The 15,452-nt window shown below is 50.3% G+C and overlaps 1 long non-coding RNA gene across 2 annotated transcripts; it reads left to right on the top strand.

Moving 5' to 3' along the window:
• Positions 1-2,464: 2,464 nt before the first annotated feature.
• On the top strand, positions 2,465-15,160 carry LOC308644141. Of its 2 annotated transcripts, none has more exons than XR_014020901.1 (3): positions 2,465-2,806; positions 2,938-3,058; positions 14,990-15,160. It is a non-coding gene; the product is annotated as an uncharacterized lncRNA (long non-coding RNA). The 2 variants fall into 2 exon arrangements; XR_014020902.1 differs by lacking the exon at positions 14,990-15,160 and adding an exon at positions 4,844-5,531 and having other exon boundaries at positions 2,938-3,062.
• The last annotated feature ends 292 nt before the right edge of the window (positions 15,161-15,452 follow it).

Below are 15,452 nucleotides of genomic sequence, written 5' to 3'. Positions count from 1 at the left end.
TATTTTGAGACAGGGTCTTGCTAAGTTGCTGGTGTTGGCCTGGAGCCTGCCATCCTCCTGCCCTAGCTTCCCCCAGCCCTCCAAGGAGGTTGAATTACAGGTGCGCCTGGCACGGGGATGTTTTTCATGGTGACCATTCGGGTTGGAAGGGAGTGTTCCTGGTGTCTAGAGAGGAAAGGCTGCATATGCTGCTCAGTTTCTTAACAGTGCCTAGGGGAGTGTCCCACGTCAAAGAAAGATCTGGCCTTTGATGCCAGTAGTGTGGTTAAGAAACCTTTCACTCTAGGAATAGAAACCAAAATGGGAGCTCAGGTCGGGCAGAAGGTTGGGCCGTGCTGACCAAGAGGGAGAAGCCAAGTGGGCCGAAGAATCTGCCACCAAAGGTATTATTTCCAAAGGTGGCCTGTTAGCTACCCAGGATGCTGAGACAGGGGGATCACAAGGCCAACATGAGCATCAGGTGACACACGGCTGGGGCTGTAACCCGGTGGCAACGCGCCCTGGGATCAATTCTCAGTATCCGACCCGGCTCCAAAACAAAGGTCAAGCATCTTTGGGTTTCTAAATCCCAACATTCCCCCACCACGTTTGCAGCCTGGACGAACATGCTCCTAGTTGCCCTCTCCCCGCGTCCCCTCCCTCGACATCTACCCCGAGCACGTGGGAGGTGCGCCACCAGCTCGGCCCGGGTTCTCCATGGGGGCTCCCGGGAGGGCTCTGTCGCCGCGCCCCGCTGGCATCCCTTGGGCCACTTGGGCCTCCGGGACCGGCTTCTTCCCGTGGGATGCTTACAGTCACAGCGCCCACCTCCTCAGGTTGCTGCGGGAGCCCCTTCGCCCCACGGACCCCACTCCGGGGCCCAGCCTGTCCCGAGTTCTCCGGGTGCCCAGGGCCGCCTGCGGCAGGGGCGTGAACTGCCCCACAAACGGGGCCCCCGAGGCTGCGAGACCGCGATCTCACGGCGTGGAGAGGGTGGCCTGGGCTCCAGACCTGAGGGGCGCCCAGAAGAGCTTCTCATCCCTCTTGGGCCCTTCGGAGCCTAGTTCTCGGCTGGGAAAGCGACCGGCCCGCGCCCGGAGGTCCGTGGGCCGAACGCCACCGGCCGCAGCGCGACACCGGTCATACGCGCATGCGCGAACGCGCGCGGGGGACTGTGGGAGGTTGGCTGCTCCCCGAGGCCCCGCCCAGACGCTGACGCGGTTGTCAGGGCAACCGGGCGGGGCGAGGACGCTGCTGCGAGAGCTTGTTCCTTGCTGTCTGGCCGCTGGCTGGCGCTCCTCTGAGCCGGTCTTCGTGCGTTCGCTCTCTGATGGGACAGAAACTGACTTTCAGGCCTTGGGGGAGCACTTTTTAATCAAATGACAGCTTCGATGCCAGTGGAAACCGCTTTAAAGACCTCCCAGTGTCGACCTGGCTCATCACATAGGCCCCCCCCCCCGCCTTTTTTTCTCCTTTCCTCCTTTGCCTTTGAATACTATATAATTTATTAACAGCATCTATAATTTATCTGACTTCTTCAAGCCAGAACTTGTTTAGACAAAACCGCGACTCAGAGTTCTGCACAAATGACTCAGTGGTGACTAATTCCATTCCGAAAGCATCCTTTACAAAAGAGTTCGCCGCAGGATTTCTTTAAATAGAAAACTTCCTCAGTGCCCTGAGAAGGATTCATGTTACAAGAAATTCATTTAGATCCCAGATCCTCCTCCCTCCCCACTTTGTATTTTTTTTTATTCCCCTGCACACAGGGCTGCTGTATGTGGCCGTTACAAGTTGTGTTCTGCCAAGGGTACTGGCTGAGGGGCAGGGTCCTGGGGCTGATGGACACATGTTGGGGTCTCCAAGCTAGAGGGCAGGTCCAGTCCTATAAAGGTTTTCTCCTTCCTTCCCTTCTTTCTTTCTCCCTGCCACCCAGCCTTGCTGGGTATGGGACCCAGGCTTCTTGCTAGGCTGATCTCCAGTCCCAGCCTCTGGTGAATTAGAGAGGTGCCTTATTCTGTTTGCATGATGGTCCTGTATGTACTATCCACCTTCCAGCCTACCCAATGCTTTTATAACATCAAAAATCAAATCAAGTTAAGAGAAATGTAAGTTTCTCTTTATACAAAAAGCACAGGTTGTGATCCGAGAGACTTCAAGTTGGTTGGTTAAGAATCTCCTTTACAGCAGCATAAGGTCACAGTTTATAAAACATTAAGGAGGAAGTATTTTGACCTTTTTCGTGATAGGCTGTTATTCATTAACTTTCTTTTAAAGGCAAACAGCTGTTTAAGCTGATGTGTCTACAGCTGATTGGTTTAATTTCACTGAGTCATGTTGATGAGGATGTAGCTTATGTTTTTTTTGTGTGTGTGTTTTGCTTATGAATTAGAGCTAGTGTTTTTTTTTTTTTTTTTTTTTAGAGAGAGATAATTTTTTAATATTTATTTTTTAGTTCTCGGCGGACACAACATCTTTGTTTGTTTGTATGTGGTGCTGAGGATCGAACCCGGGCCACACGGATGCCAGGCTAGCGCGCTACCGCTTGAGCCACATCCCCAGCCCTAGAGCTAGTGTTTTTGAGAAATCAGCATGACTTTTATTTTTCTCTTTTCTGTACTGGGGATGAACCCAAGGCCCTTGCATGCTAGGCAAGCACTCTTCCACTGAGCTATACCCCAATCCCATAAATAGCTTAAGTTTCAGCTACGTGATTATGAACACTTGGCCTTGGGATATAGCCACACTGTGGCCTCCAGTTTATTTTTGTTTTTTACAGTAATCGTTACAAGACCTGGGACTTGATGGGATGGTTACAAGTTTTATGGTATGTTATTCTACTTTGTTTACGCTACAGACTTTGTGTGGGCCCAAGTCATTGATGAAAGCTAAGCAGGGTGCCAAGAAGGTCAAGTAAGATACACGCGGAGTATTTGCTGTCTTTCTGTGCTTCACCAGGTCATCCAAAGAACCAGATTCCTTCACCTTTGTGCTCCTCCGTCTCCCAGGGGCTGTCCTCAGATACATTTGTCTCCTGTCCAAGTTTCAACCAGCAGAAAGGAGGAGGAGAAAGTCTGGGGTAAGTGGCTTTGTGTCACAGGAGATGACTTCTACATGGTTTTATCATGATTGTATCTGTTCCTTTGGCTCAAACTCAGTCACGTGGGCGTATTCAGCTGTAAGAGTTTCTGGGAAATGTAGTTTCTGCTGGGATCATATGTCCTGAAATTCAGGGGATTCTGTTACTAAAAAAATAAAGGGACAGTGGACTCTGGGGTACAGTTTGTGATTGACCCAGGGTCAGGACTGGGTTACTAGATGTTTCGGATAAGCACAGAAGACATAAGTCAGTTTTTTGTTTGTTTGTTTTTTGGTATGGGGATTGAACCCAGGGGCACTAAAACATTTAAGCCACATCTCCAGCCCTATATATATATATTTTAAAGACAGGGTCTCACTGAGTTGCTTAGGGCCTCGCTAAGTTGCTGAGGTTGGCTTTGAACTCACAGTCCTCCTGCCTCAGCCTCCTGAGCCATGGGGATTGCAGGCGTGTACCCACCACACCTGGCATAAGTCTACTTTTTTTGTTTTTTGGTGGAGGGAGAAGGTTTCATTATATTTAATAAGCATCACTGCACAGCAGAGGAGTGTTGAAATGTCACATATAGCCCTTGCTGACTATATGACTTGATGATGTTATATCACCACCCAGCCTGTTTTTCTGACCGGTAAATGGCTCACAGACTCACTTCTCGGGGGGTGCTGTGAGGGTGACCTCGAGACACCGAAGTACGGGAAACTCACGATTCCCTCTGATCCTCAGCCATGGCGAACACATCTTATTTTTTACTTTACAATATTCTTTCTCTCTCTCTCCATACTAGGGATAGAACCTAGGGGTGCTCTGCCACAGAGCTATGTTCCCCCCTTCTTATTATTAGTTTTTAAGTTTTGAGATGGACCTTGATTCATTGCCAACGCTGGCCTCAAACTTGTGATCCTCCTGCCTCAGCTGACCAGGTTGCGGGATCACAGGCTTCGCCCCTGCGCCTGGCAACAGTCGGCTCTTAATTTTGGAGGTTGCACAAAGCTGTACAGCCAAAAGGGGAAGAGGGAAAAGTGTTGACATGTCACATCTGATTGCCATTAGAAAACGGTGTTGATGCTGTAGCTATTGGTTTCAAACAGGAGCTGGGGTGAGGTCATCCCTGTGGTCTGCAGCCATTTAGTATCCCAGTGGGAATGCCCAATTCAGTTGGAAGAGAAAAGTCTTTTCTAGAAGAGTCAAGAAAAAGAAAGAAAAAGAAAGAAAATGCTGAAATCACATCTGTTACTTAACCTCTTGTGACCAAGAGGCTGCTCATTTTAAAGGGAACACTATTTAAATTCTGCCTGTTATCAAAAAGTGATAGAAACATTGTGTGAAGCCAGGTGTGGTGGCACACACCTGTAATCCCTGTTACTTGGGAGGCTGAGGCAGGAGGATTGCAAGTTTGAGGTTAACCTGGATAAACCTGTCGCAAAATGAAAGATAAAAAGGGCTGGAGATGTGGAGTTCATGGTAGAGCATCCCTTCAATCCCTGGTATCACAGAAACACAAATCAGATGAACCCACTTTGAGTGCTGTCTACCACCTCTACAAAAAAATTTACAAAAGAGGGCCTTGTACAAAACATCAGACCAGTACTCTTAAATAAAAATGTCAAGTTCAAGTTCATTAGTCCCACCTCCAGCCTCAGCGTCCGCGGCACAGGATGGTCTATTCTCCACTCTGCCGCCAGAGGGAGCCCTCGTCTCTATTTTTCAGCAAAAGTTTCCAAGTTTGCACATCGAACTTTTTTTTTCTTCTTTTTATAAAGGAAGTGAAATTCATAGAACATAATATCCACCCATTGGAAAGGAACAATTCAGGGGTGCTGAGGACCTTCACGGTGCTGTGCGACCACCATGACGTTCTAGTTCCAGAGCATTTCTGCCTCATTCACACCTTACACCCTGTATCCGCGGGCTCCTGCCACTCACCTGAGACAGTGGACACGGGCTACTTATGAAGTGCACGGTTACTGTGGCTCAGGGTCCAGAGGTTCGAGATCGGGCGGAGCGTGCAGTCCCATCCTGAGCCAGGAGGGAGTTTGGCTTTTTAGATGAGATGGTGCGGTATTTGTCTTGCCTCGCCTGGCTCCTTTTGCAGGGCATGGGGTCACTGGGTGTTTCAGTTGCACGCGACATGGCTGCTGATTTTTCCAGTGGTGGCCGCGAGGTTGCCTGGGATTCCACCCGGAGAAGCATGTTCGGGTCCCCGAGGCTCTGGGCTGCAGGTGCCCACAGCAGTCGCTCTTGGAGTTGAAGCCCCGATTCAGGTGCTGATGCCCACAGGCGGGTACGAGGGCTCCATCCTCGCGTCTAGATTCCAGGCGCGTCTCAGGGGAGCCTTTTCCCTTTTCTGGTGCTGGGGACCCACGGAACCAGGGCCTGGTGCAGGCCAGGCAAGCGCACCTCCCCTGGGTCATGCCCCCAAACCTCAGGGGGACTTTTCTCTTCATCCCTTCTAATTTGCTCCAAGACTGTGAATTTATCTATAAGTCCTTGATTTTGATTGTCTCATTGACTTTGATTAAAAAATATTTTCTTTGGATATCATTGCAGACTTCTAAAACTATTGCAAAAATAGTTACAGGGGGTTCCTCTTCCGGCTCTACACCCTGAAGAATTGGAAGCAGGGGTTCCTGGGCAAGTTGCTGTCGTGTTCACGGCTGTGGCAAGGCGCCCTAGTTGTCCTGTGACGGATGAGTAGCTGAACAACTGAGGCATAATGGAATATTACTCAGTCACGAAAAGGAACGGGCCAATGTTACATTGGGTTGGTGCTTTGAAAACCTCCTGCTGAGGGAGAGAAGCCACTCGCACGCTCCCATTTGTGGGAACTTCCAGAGAAGGTTGGACAGCTGGCTTTCAGCTGGGTAATTTAAGGGGATGTGAATTTCCCTTGACAAAGTTTGAAGACAGCAGGAAGGATTCACAGGGGTCATTCACATGGTAACGTCTGCAGAGCTCAAGTGCGTGCCTTGGAATCGGGGAATGATGTTAACATAACCCACCTAATCTCAGAGTTTGCTGCTGATCTCACACATGTTCTTCCCTCTAGCTTAGGAGGCGTCCAGGGTTGCACGGTGCCGGGTGTTTTCCTGTTTCTTTCTTTCCCCTAATCCAGGGCAAATCCCCTTTCTTACCCATTCTTGCCTTTGATACTTTTTTATTTTTTAATATATATATTATATATTTAATATATATTAATATTATATATATTAATATATATGTTATATTAATATATGTTATATATATATATATATATATATATATATATATATATATATATATATATATATTTAGTTTTCGGCGGACACAACATCTTTGTTGGTATGTGGTGCTGAGGATCGAACCCCGGCCGCATGCATGCCAGGCCAGCGGGCTACCACTGGAGCCACATCCCCAGCCCTTTGATACTTTTTTAAAAAAATGCACTTCTGAGCATTGACTCCAGGGGGCGCTTTTCCACTGAGCTTCATCCCGTCATTTTTGATTTTTATTTTGAGACAGAGTCTCACTAAGTTGTTGAGGCTGGCCTCAAATTTACAATCCTCCTGTCTCAGCCTCCTGAGTAGCTGGTATTAGAGGGCACCCTACAGTGCTGGGCCCCCTCGACATTTTTGAAAAGTGTAGGACAGCTATTTTGTAGAATGGGCTTCAGTCTGGAGTTGACCCACGCTTCCTGGCGCTTGAATTCAGGTCATGCTTTTTTTTTTTTTTTTTGGCACGAGTCCTTGTCATGATGTGGTGTCCTCCATGTGTCATATCAGGAGGTGTGGGGGACGCTGATTCACCCCACGCTGTGGGTTGAGTGTGCCTTCCAAGTTCAGTGTGTTGGAACCTTGGTTCCCAGGGCAGCTGTGTTGAGAGGTGGGACCCCTGGGAGGTAGGTGGGTCACGGGGCTCAATGGGTGGATCCGTCTGTGGGTGAGGGGATTCATGGGTTATGGAGGGAGGGGCTTTGTTATCAAAACCAGCTGGGTCTAGCACCCTTGCTCTGTCTTGCCATGTTGCCATCCTTGGAGAAGGCCCTCCCCAGATGTCCTTGGACTTCCCGGCCCTGGAACCATGAGCTAAATGAACCTCGATTCTTTATAAGTCACCCAATCTGTGGTGTTCAGTCATGGTCACAGAAAGTGGATTCAGACACCTCTGTATTAGATGGAGTGCCTTGTTGAGGTGGGGACAGCTTGCCCCATCATGAAGTGTGGGACATGGCCAGTGTCTGCGGGGGACGCCTTGAGACTTTGCAGATATCCTGTTTCTCATCCAACCTTTGTTCATTTATTTCCTTATTTTTCTGTGGCGTCAGGGATGGAACCCAGAGCCTTGCTCATGTGAGGTACGCACTGTGCCTCTGAGCCTCACCCCAGCCCTATCTATTTATCAAAAAACAAACAAACAAAAAAAAAACCTTAGTTGTAGATGGATACATGTCTTTATTTTATTGATTTATTTTTATGTGGTGTTGAGGATCAAAGCCAGTGCCTCACACATGCTAGGCGAGCTGAGCCACAACCCCAACCCTTTTATTTATTTATTTATTTATTTATTTATTTATTTATTTATTTATTTATTTATTGGGTACCAGGGATTGAATCAGGGTTCTCAACCACTGAGCCACATCCCCAATCCTATTTTGTATTTTATTTAGAGACAGGGTCTCACTGAGTTGGTTAGGGCCTCATGGAGGCTGAGGCTGGCTTTGAACTTGTGATCCTCCCATTTCAGCCTCCCGTGCTGCTGGGGTTACCAGTGTGTGCCACCGACCGTGCCTGGCTCTCTAGTTTTGAGAAGGCATCTTGCTAAGTTGCCCAGACTGATCTCAGACTCCTGGGCTCCAGTGTTCTCCTGCCTCAGCCTCCAGAGTAGCTGGGATTATATGTAGTGCCACCATGTCTGGCTGCTTTTACCAATGTTTTTTTTTTTTTTTTTTTTTTTTTTTTTTGGTACCAGGGATTGGACCCAGGGCACTTAACCACTGAGTCACATCCCCAACCTTTTTTTTTTTTTTATATTTTATTTAGAGACAGGGTCTCACTGAGTTGCTTAGAGCCTCTCTAAGTTGCTGAGGCTGGCTTTGAACTTACGATCTTCCTGCCTCAGCCTCCAGAGCTGCTGGGAGCCTTTACCCATTTTTAAGAGCATAGGGACACTCAGATGTCACTCTTGGGCTGAGGTCGTCACCACGTCCGTCTCTAGAACGTCTCCCTCTTCCCTGACTGAAGCTTCGCCCCCATTAAGCACCGACTCCCCATCCCCCACTTCTCCTGTCCCCGCAGCCCCTGTTGCACGGTCTGCCTTCACACAGGTCACTATTCTAGGGACCTTGCAGAGGGGAAATCACCCCACGGTGGCCCTTTCTGTCCGGCAGCCCTAGGGAATGTCTAGCTGCTCCTTTTCAAACCTCCTCAGATCATTACTCCCTTGGTCCGTACCTGGGTCCCCGGGCTTCTGTCCTCAGTCCTGCCCCTCTCTGCCGGGTCACCTCACCCACACCAGTGCTTTGGCTAAAGATAGCGCTTCCTTGTCTGCAGCCCAGGCTCTCCGGGTCCCCAGTCGCCTCCTGCTGTGGATGAGACCTCTTCGGAGGCTCGCGGAGCTCGTGACTCTGCAGCATGGTGCCTGCACCTGCCCCGTGCCCGTGTGGGGCCTCTCGCTGGGTCGCAGTGCCACGGGGGGCACTTGCAGTGAGGTGGCACTACAGAGGTGCTGCCAGGGACAGCATGGCCACCCCCTGGGGATCTGCCCTTCCATGAATGGGTGGGTTTATTTGGGAGGGAAAAGCGCTCATGACCAGTCACCTCCCCATGTCCCACCTCCAGGTACCACTGGGTGTGACTTTGGGGACGAGGTGACTGTCACAGTTGGATGTGGGATGTTCCGAGGCCCGTGGTCCCCCGGGCAGCAGCGTCAGAGGTGAGCTTTGGGAGGTGATGGGCCCTGACAGCCCTCCCTGTGGCTGGAGCCATAGCTGAACGGACGGTTGGGAGGTGGCGGTCACCAGGAGGAGGACCTAGTGCAAGGCCGAGGGTCCTTGGGGAGGGCCACTGGGGACTACAGCTCTCCCGGCCCTGACTTCCTGCCTCCTGGCTGCCTGAGGTTGGCCCTGCTCTGGGCGCCCTTCACCACGACGCCCATCTCACCAAGGCCCAGAAGCCATGGAGCCGCTGACCATGGACTGACCCGGGACTCTGAAACCCAGAACCCAAAGGAACCTTTCCTCTTTTAAGTTGTTTTTCTCAGGCACTTTGTCACAGCGACAGAAAGCTAGCAGCATTTTCCAACGCGCTAATGCCAAGGAACCTGCCGAAACACAGCGGGTGTCCCAGAAACCTTGACCTTGACCATGCCCAGAGCTGAGTTTGCCATTTGTTCCACCAGAGTCCCTCTTTCCAGCACCTTCTTCTCCATTTGACAGAGGCACCAGCCACAGACTGGAGAGCCCGGCTCGCCTCCCTTCCTGCCTGCCATCCTGTGACCTTCACATTTGGTGGCTGGACTGTCAGCTCCACAGGGCTCAGGAGTCCTGCCTGCCGAGTTCTTGGCCTTGGCGGTACCCACAGCCCCGACACAGCCTGGCGCCCAGCTGTTGCTAAACAAATTCTTACGTGTGAATGGATTCCAACTGCTTGTGGCGTGGTTCAGGTCTTCGTGACGTGTCTGGATGCCACCACACAGGGCAGAGCCAGCCAGCGTGAAAAGAGGTGAAGACAGTTTTATCCAGATTGAAAAAAAGAGCTCACGGCGGAACCCGTCAGCTGCCGCCTTCTCCTGCTTATCCACAGGTTCACCTTCTGGGGTCTCTGTTACCCGGGGTGAAGTGCAGTCGAAAATACTCCATAGAAAATTCCAGAAATAAACAATTTGCTTTTTTTTTTGGTGATGCTGGAGATCAAATCCAGGACCTCCCCCCCACACACACACACTGAGCACGTGCACTGCCCCAGCCCCAGGCAGAGGTTTTCAATGACTTTTGTTACGGGGTGCTGTTACCCTCCATCTGTTTTACCGTCATCGCTGGTCTCTTCCGGTGCCTGGTTTGTGGATGAGCTTGTCCTAGGTGTGGGGTTTGGCATAACGCCCACTTTCAGGCATCCAGGGGGTCTTGCAACACCTCCCCGTGGATAAGGGGGACCTGCACAGAGAAGATCTGTGGGTTGACAGCCCACGAGGAGAGTGAGGGGTCGGGTGGAAAACACTGCGGGGAGACACCGAGAGCCGGGTGCGCGGGGACCCGTCGGGTCTCTCCAGATCCCCGTGGGAAGCCCCGGCTCCGTGTGGCAGTGTCTGGAGGTGGTCAGGTCCTGGGGGTGGACAGCTTCCTGCTGGGCAGGTTTGGGTCCCCTGGCAGGGGTGGGGGTGACGCGGCACGCTTCTTTGCTAAGACTGCCTTGGGCAGGCTGGGGACAGGGCCTGGGTCAGGTCTAGTTGAAAAGTGGGTCAGAGAAGTCAAAGGTTCAAGTCCAGGAGGGGTGTCCCTCAGTGCCGAGGACCTTCTCATGAGTGACTTGAACCCAGGGGCGGTCTACCCCGGAGCCAACCCCCCAGCCCTTTGTATTTTTCATTCTGAGACAGGGTCTCTCTAAGGCTGGCCTGAAACTCATGATCCTCCTGCCTCAGCCTCCCGAGTGGCTGGGATGATAGGGCTGTGCCCCGGCCTTGGCCCTTTTCTTTTCAATCACAGGCATCCAAAGCTGTGGTTTTCCCTCAATCACTGTTTTGACTTAACCCCACCACGTTTTCTGTGCTGTATTTCCATTATCATTCAGTTTAAAATTTTCTCCCATTTCTGTTGTGATTGTATTTTCTCTGACCCGGGACTTTTTTGGCCTGTATGTCTAGAATTCCAGACCTTTGGGGTTTCTAATGATCTTTTTGTGGTTGCTTTGAGTTTAGCTCCACCGTGCTCATACCCTGTAGGATCCTAGTCCTTAACAAAGTTTATGGAGACTCCCTTTGCAGCCTGACACCCGGGCTATTTTGGTGAGTGTTCCAAAAGCGGCAGATTCTTACACAGGCGCTTGGGGCTGGCGACCTTGGGCGGAGGTGGGTAAGGACCCCAGGGTGGCTTTAACCCAGAATGTGGCTTCTCTCTGGAGACTTCAGGCCTACTCTGTCTGCAAGCGTTCTGGGTTCGGGGAGCAAAAGGGACAGTCACTGTTGGGGAAGATTTTCCTCACCCTGAGGACAGAGGTGAGCAACCCGAGGAAATGTGGGTTCGTTGAAGGTCTGTCCGTGGGCTGCTCTGTCGTTTCTATTCCTGGGGACTCAGGTCACGAGGCTCAGGTTGGGGACAAGGACTGTGTCTTAGGTGAGAATACTGCAAAGCCCCATCCACTGGGGCAGGATCCAGCGGGGTTGGAAGAAGAGAGACCAGTAATGGGGTCGCCCACGCTGGGCGCCCTTCTCAGTTCCTCTCACGGGATGGGAGCCTCAAGGGCTGGGAGAAGCCACTGTTTTCCAAAGCTGGGAACATGCGCCCTCCATGACCCACACGACAGGAGTCAATTCCAGTCACGCGCCCCATAGCGACATTTCGGTCAACAGTGGGCAGCGTCCACTGCGGCACCCTGTAAGACTGCAGCGCCCAGCGACAAGTCGGTCCTGGGAAGTTCGCCCAAAGTCGCGCAGCCTCGTGGCCCAGTCCTCCAAGTGTCTGTGCTGTTGGGCAAGTGTCCACGACGTGGATTAAGTGGCCTTGCTCTCTGGGCAGCTGGAAACCGTCCTGATTCCACAGCTGGACCCTCTTGACCCAGATTTGAAGAGAGATGGAAAGAAGACGCTCCCGGATGCTGCAGCCCCTTGGTGGCCCCTCGGCGCGCCCTGGGCGCTGGGACGGGCGTCGTGCTCGGATCTACTTCGGAGGCTGGCGGCCTCCCTCCCCCACAGCACCCACTCAATCTGTTCCACGGGGGCACAGAAGGGTCTGCCTGTCCTGTGTGGGGACTGGCGGGGCTACTTCTTTCTTTCTTGAAGATCCCTCCGCATGGCCATCCTTGTTTTATTATTTTTTTTTTTCTAACTTCAAAATCTTGGAGCAACCCACACTCCAGAATGTGCATCCGCCTGCGGTTCCCTGGCCCCAAGGTGGTGGGTACAGACGGTGGCCGAGTTCCTCCCTCCCGGGAAGCAGACACTTCTTTCGTGGGGACCATCCAGTGTCAGTGGGTGAGCGCGGGTGGCTGGAGGTGGAACTGCGCCTGGCCGTGGGCAGCGAGGCCCCGCTCCCGCCCTCTGGGGCTGATGGAGCCCTGGCCCGGGTAGGTGGGCGCTCTGTCCCCAAGCTCAGCCCGGCCCGGACACTCCCTGAGATTCTCCAGTCTCCTTCCCTGTGCCCTTTTCCAGGGTCCCCCTCCGAGGGACATTTCTATTCTCAGATCGTACACCAGAATTCACCGGCTCTCTGGCCTGGACCCAGGTTTCTCAGTCCCGAGGCTTCATGGACGACCGCCTTCGCTGATTGTGTGTTTTGAAGATGTTCCCATGTTCACAAGAGTCACAAGAGCACTCCACCCCAGGCCCACAGACCCTTACCGACCCTGACCCAGGCTCCCCATTGTGAATCTTTTCCAGATTGGTATCAACTGTCTGTTTCTCTGTCCCTGTCACCTTCGCTCCCCTTACACACACACACACACACACACACACACACACACACACCTCCCCTCATTCACACAAGATAAGTTCTAGACCCTCCAGTGGGTGCCGGACACTGTGGGTAGTACTGAGCCCTGTACAGACTGTTTTTTTTTTTTCCTATACCTGCACACCTAGGATAAAGTTTAAATTATAAATTAGATGTAGAAAGAGATGAACAGTAATAATTAATAATAAATAGAATAATTATAATTATATTCACTGATAAAAGTTAGCTGAATGTGGTGGTCACTCTCTCTCAAAATATCTTATTTTATTTTCACCTTACCTCCTAAAGGAAGTGCTTTATAGCTTCCCTTCAGCATGTCTTAACAGCCAGCCCCACTACTGTTAACTTGGGGGCCATTTAGTACATTAAAATGTACTTGAACACAAACACTGCAATACTGTGATGGTCAGTTGGATCACAGAGGTGGCTACTGAGTGACTAACGGGTGGGTAGCATATACAGTGTGGATACACTGGAAGAGGAATGATTCACTGCTCAGGTGACAAAGCAGGGTGGCCCAAGATTTCCTCATGCTACCTATTTAATATCTTTAGGTTGCTATTGATTATGGGTAACTGAAACCATGGAGAGCAAAACCTCAGGCCGAGGGAATGACTGTATCTATGCATATACACACACACACTTGTCATGGGTGTCATTATTATTCTCCTGAATCTTTTTTTGGGGGGGGGGAATTCTGGGGATTGAACTCAGGGGAACTTGAGTATTGAGCCATAACTCCAGCCATTTTTTTTTTTTTTTTTGTATTTAGAGACACGGTCTCACTGAGTTTCTTAGGGCCTCACTAAGTTGCTGAGGCTGGCTTTGCACTTTCAATCCTCCTGCCTCAGCCTCCTGAGCCTCTGGGATTACAGTTGTATGCCACCGTGCCCAGACTATTCTCCTGGATCTCTTGGGAGTTAGTTGTGGACATCCTGTGCTTTCTTCCCTGAATACTTCACTCTGCATCTCTTAAGAACAATGTGCTTTCACCTAACTTTAAGACAATCATCAACTTTGAGAACCTTAACACTGATACCGTCCTAGCATCTGGTGTATAGTCCACATGCGAATTGTGCCACAGGACTGGGTGATTTTCTTAAAAGTATTTTTTTTGGAGGAGGGAAATAGTTTTCAATTTATATAAAAGTTTCATAAATAGTACACAGAGCAAGATCTTTAAGATCCATGTTGGAGGGAAATCCTAGAGGACTGAGAAAAGGGATTTGAACTCAAACAGGACACCATATAAAGAAGGAAATAAAAACCTATTTAAATAGCAAAATTGAAATATTCCAAAATTAGAAATTCCAAAAGTTCCAAAACCATATTTTGATATTCCAAAGCAGGTCTCTCATCTATTTATCCATCCATCCCTTTGACTAATATTTATTCTGTGCCTGTGATGGGCCACGTACTTTCCTGGTGGTCGGGATCCAGCTGTGAATAAAAGTTCCTATCCTCACGGGGCTCACTTTAGAATGAGAGGGGATAGGAAATAAATGTGAAATCTACCTGTAAATGTGTTAGGATACAGTATAGAAAAAAGAATCTAGAACAGGGTGAAGGGATTGGGAATGCTGGGACATGGGTTGTGGTTTTAAATAGAGTGGCTGGGGTGGACTTCATTAAGACAGTGAGACCAGAACAAAAATCCATGCAGATAAGAGAGGGAGTTGGGTGGAAGAGCTTTCTAAGCAGCAGGAATAGCAAGTGCAAAGGCCCTGAGGTAGGACTGTGCTTAGCAAGTTTGAGCAAGAGCTAGGAGGCTAGTGCAGCAGGAGGGAGTAGGTGAAGGGGACATGGGAGGAGGCAAGGGCATGAGATAACGGGGCATTATGGGTCCTGGAAAGACTTGTCTCAAGTGAAGTGGGAGCCATGGAATGTTTCTGAGCAGGGGAGGGATGTGACCTGACTTAGGTGTTCACAGGTGCCCTTTGGTGGCTGTCGATGGAATAGACTGTGGGGGGTCAGGGTAGGAGCAGGGGGATCATGGGAGAAATAACAGCTCTAGTCCAGGTGGAACTGGTGGCCGCTCAGCCCAGCTGTCAGGAGTTCGTCTTTTTTGTATCAGATCACCACTTTTCACATGTTGGTATGATAGCTACATTTTTTATATATTGCAAATTTGTTGGAATAATTTGAGCCAATAAAATTACAGACTGCAGAAAAAAATCCGATTGTTCAAATCAGGACTGACATTGCTAAGTTTAGTAGCTAGAAACCTCTAGGACAAGGGCTGAGCCGTTATTGTAATTATTTTTCTTTTGCAGAAGTTTTCCGCCTGCTTATCCTGCCCCAGGCATCGAGGGGTTCTGGGAGATATCTGCAGGCAGCATTTCCTGTCCTAATTGGATGAGTTGACCTTTCCAATCGAGGACTCACAGCAGAGGAGAGGAAGAACTGGAAGTCAGTGTGGATCTAACCAGCGCTGTACGTGGACACCCTGCAGGTATGAGGACAGGTCACGCACAATAGAGGCCATTTGTTAATTTCAGGAAGTTTGCTGCCAGAAAAAGGCAGAGGGTGTTGCCAAAATTGCTGCTGTCTGTCCTCCCTCCCTCTGTCCCTCGCTCCCTCCCTCCTCCCTTCCTTCTTTTCTTGAGGGAGGGTCTTGCTAAGTTGCCCAGTTTGGCCTTAAACTTGTGATCCTCCTGCCTCGGGCTCCCGAGGAGCTGGGATTAGAGGTGTGCGTCATTGCACCCAGCAGCTGCTAAATTTAAATTTTGAAAACAG

The sequence above is a fragment of the Spermophilus citellus genome (genome assembly GCF_964194105.1).
Source record: "Spermophilus citellus genome assembly, chromosome: 3".
Taxonomy (NCBI): Eukaryota; Metazoa; Chordata; class Mammalia; order Rodentia; family Sciuridae; genus Spermophilus; species Spermophilus citellus.
This window is presented reverse-complemented; position numbering and strand designations above follow the sequence as displayed.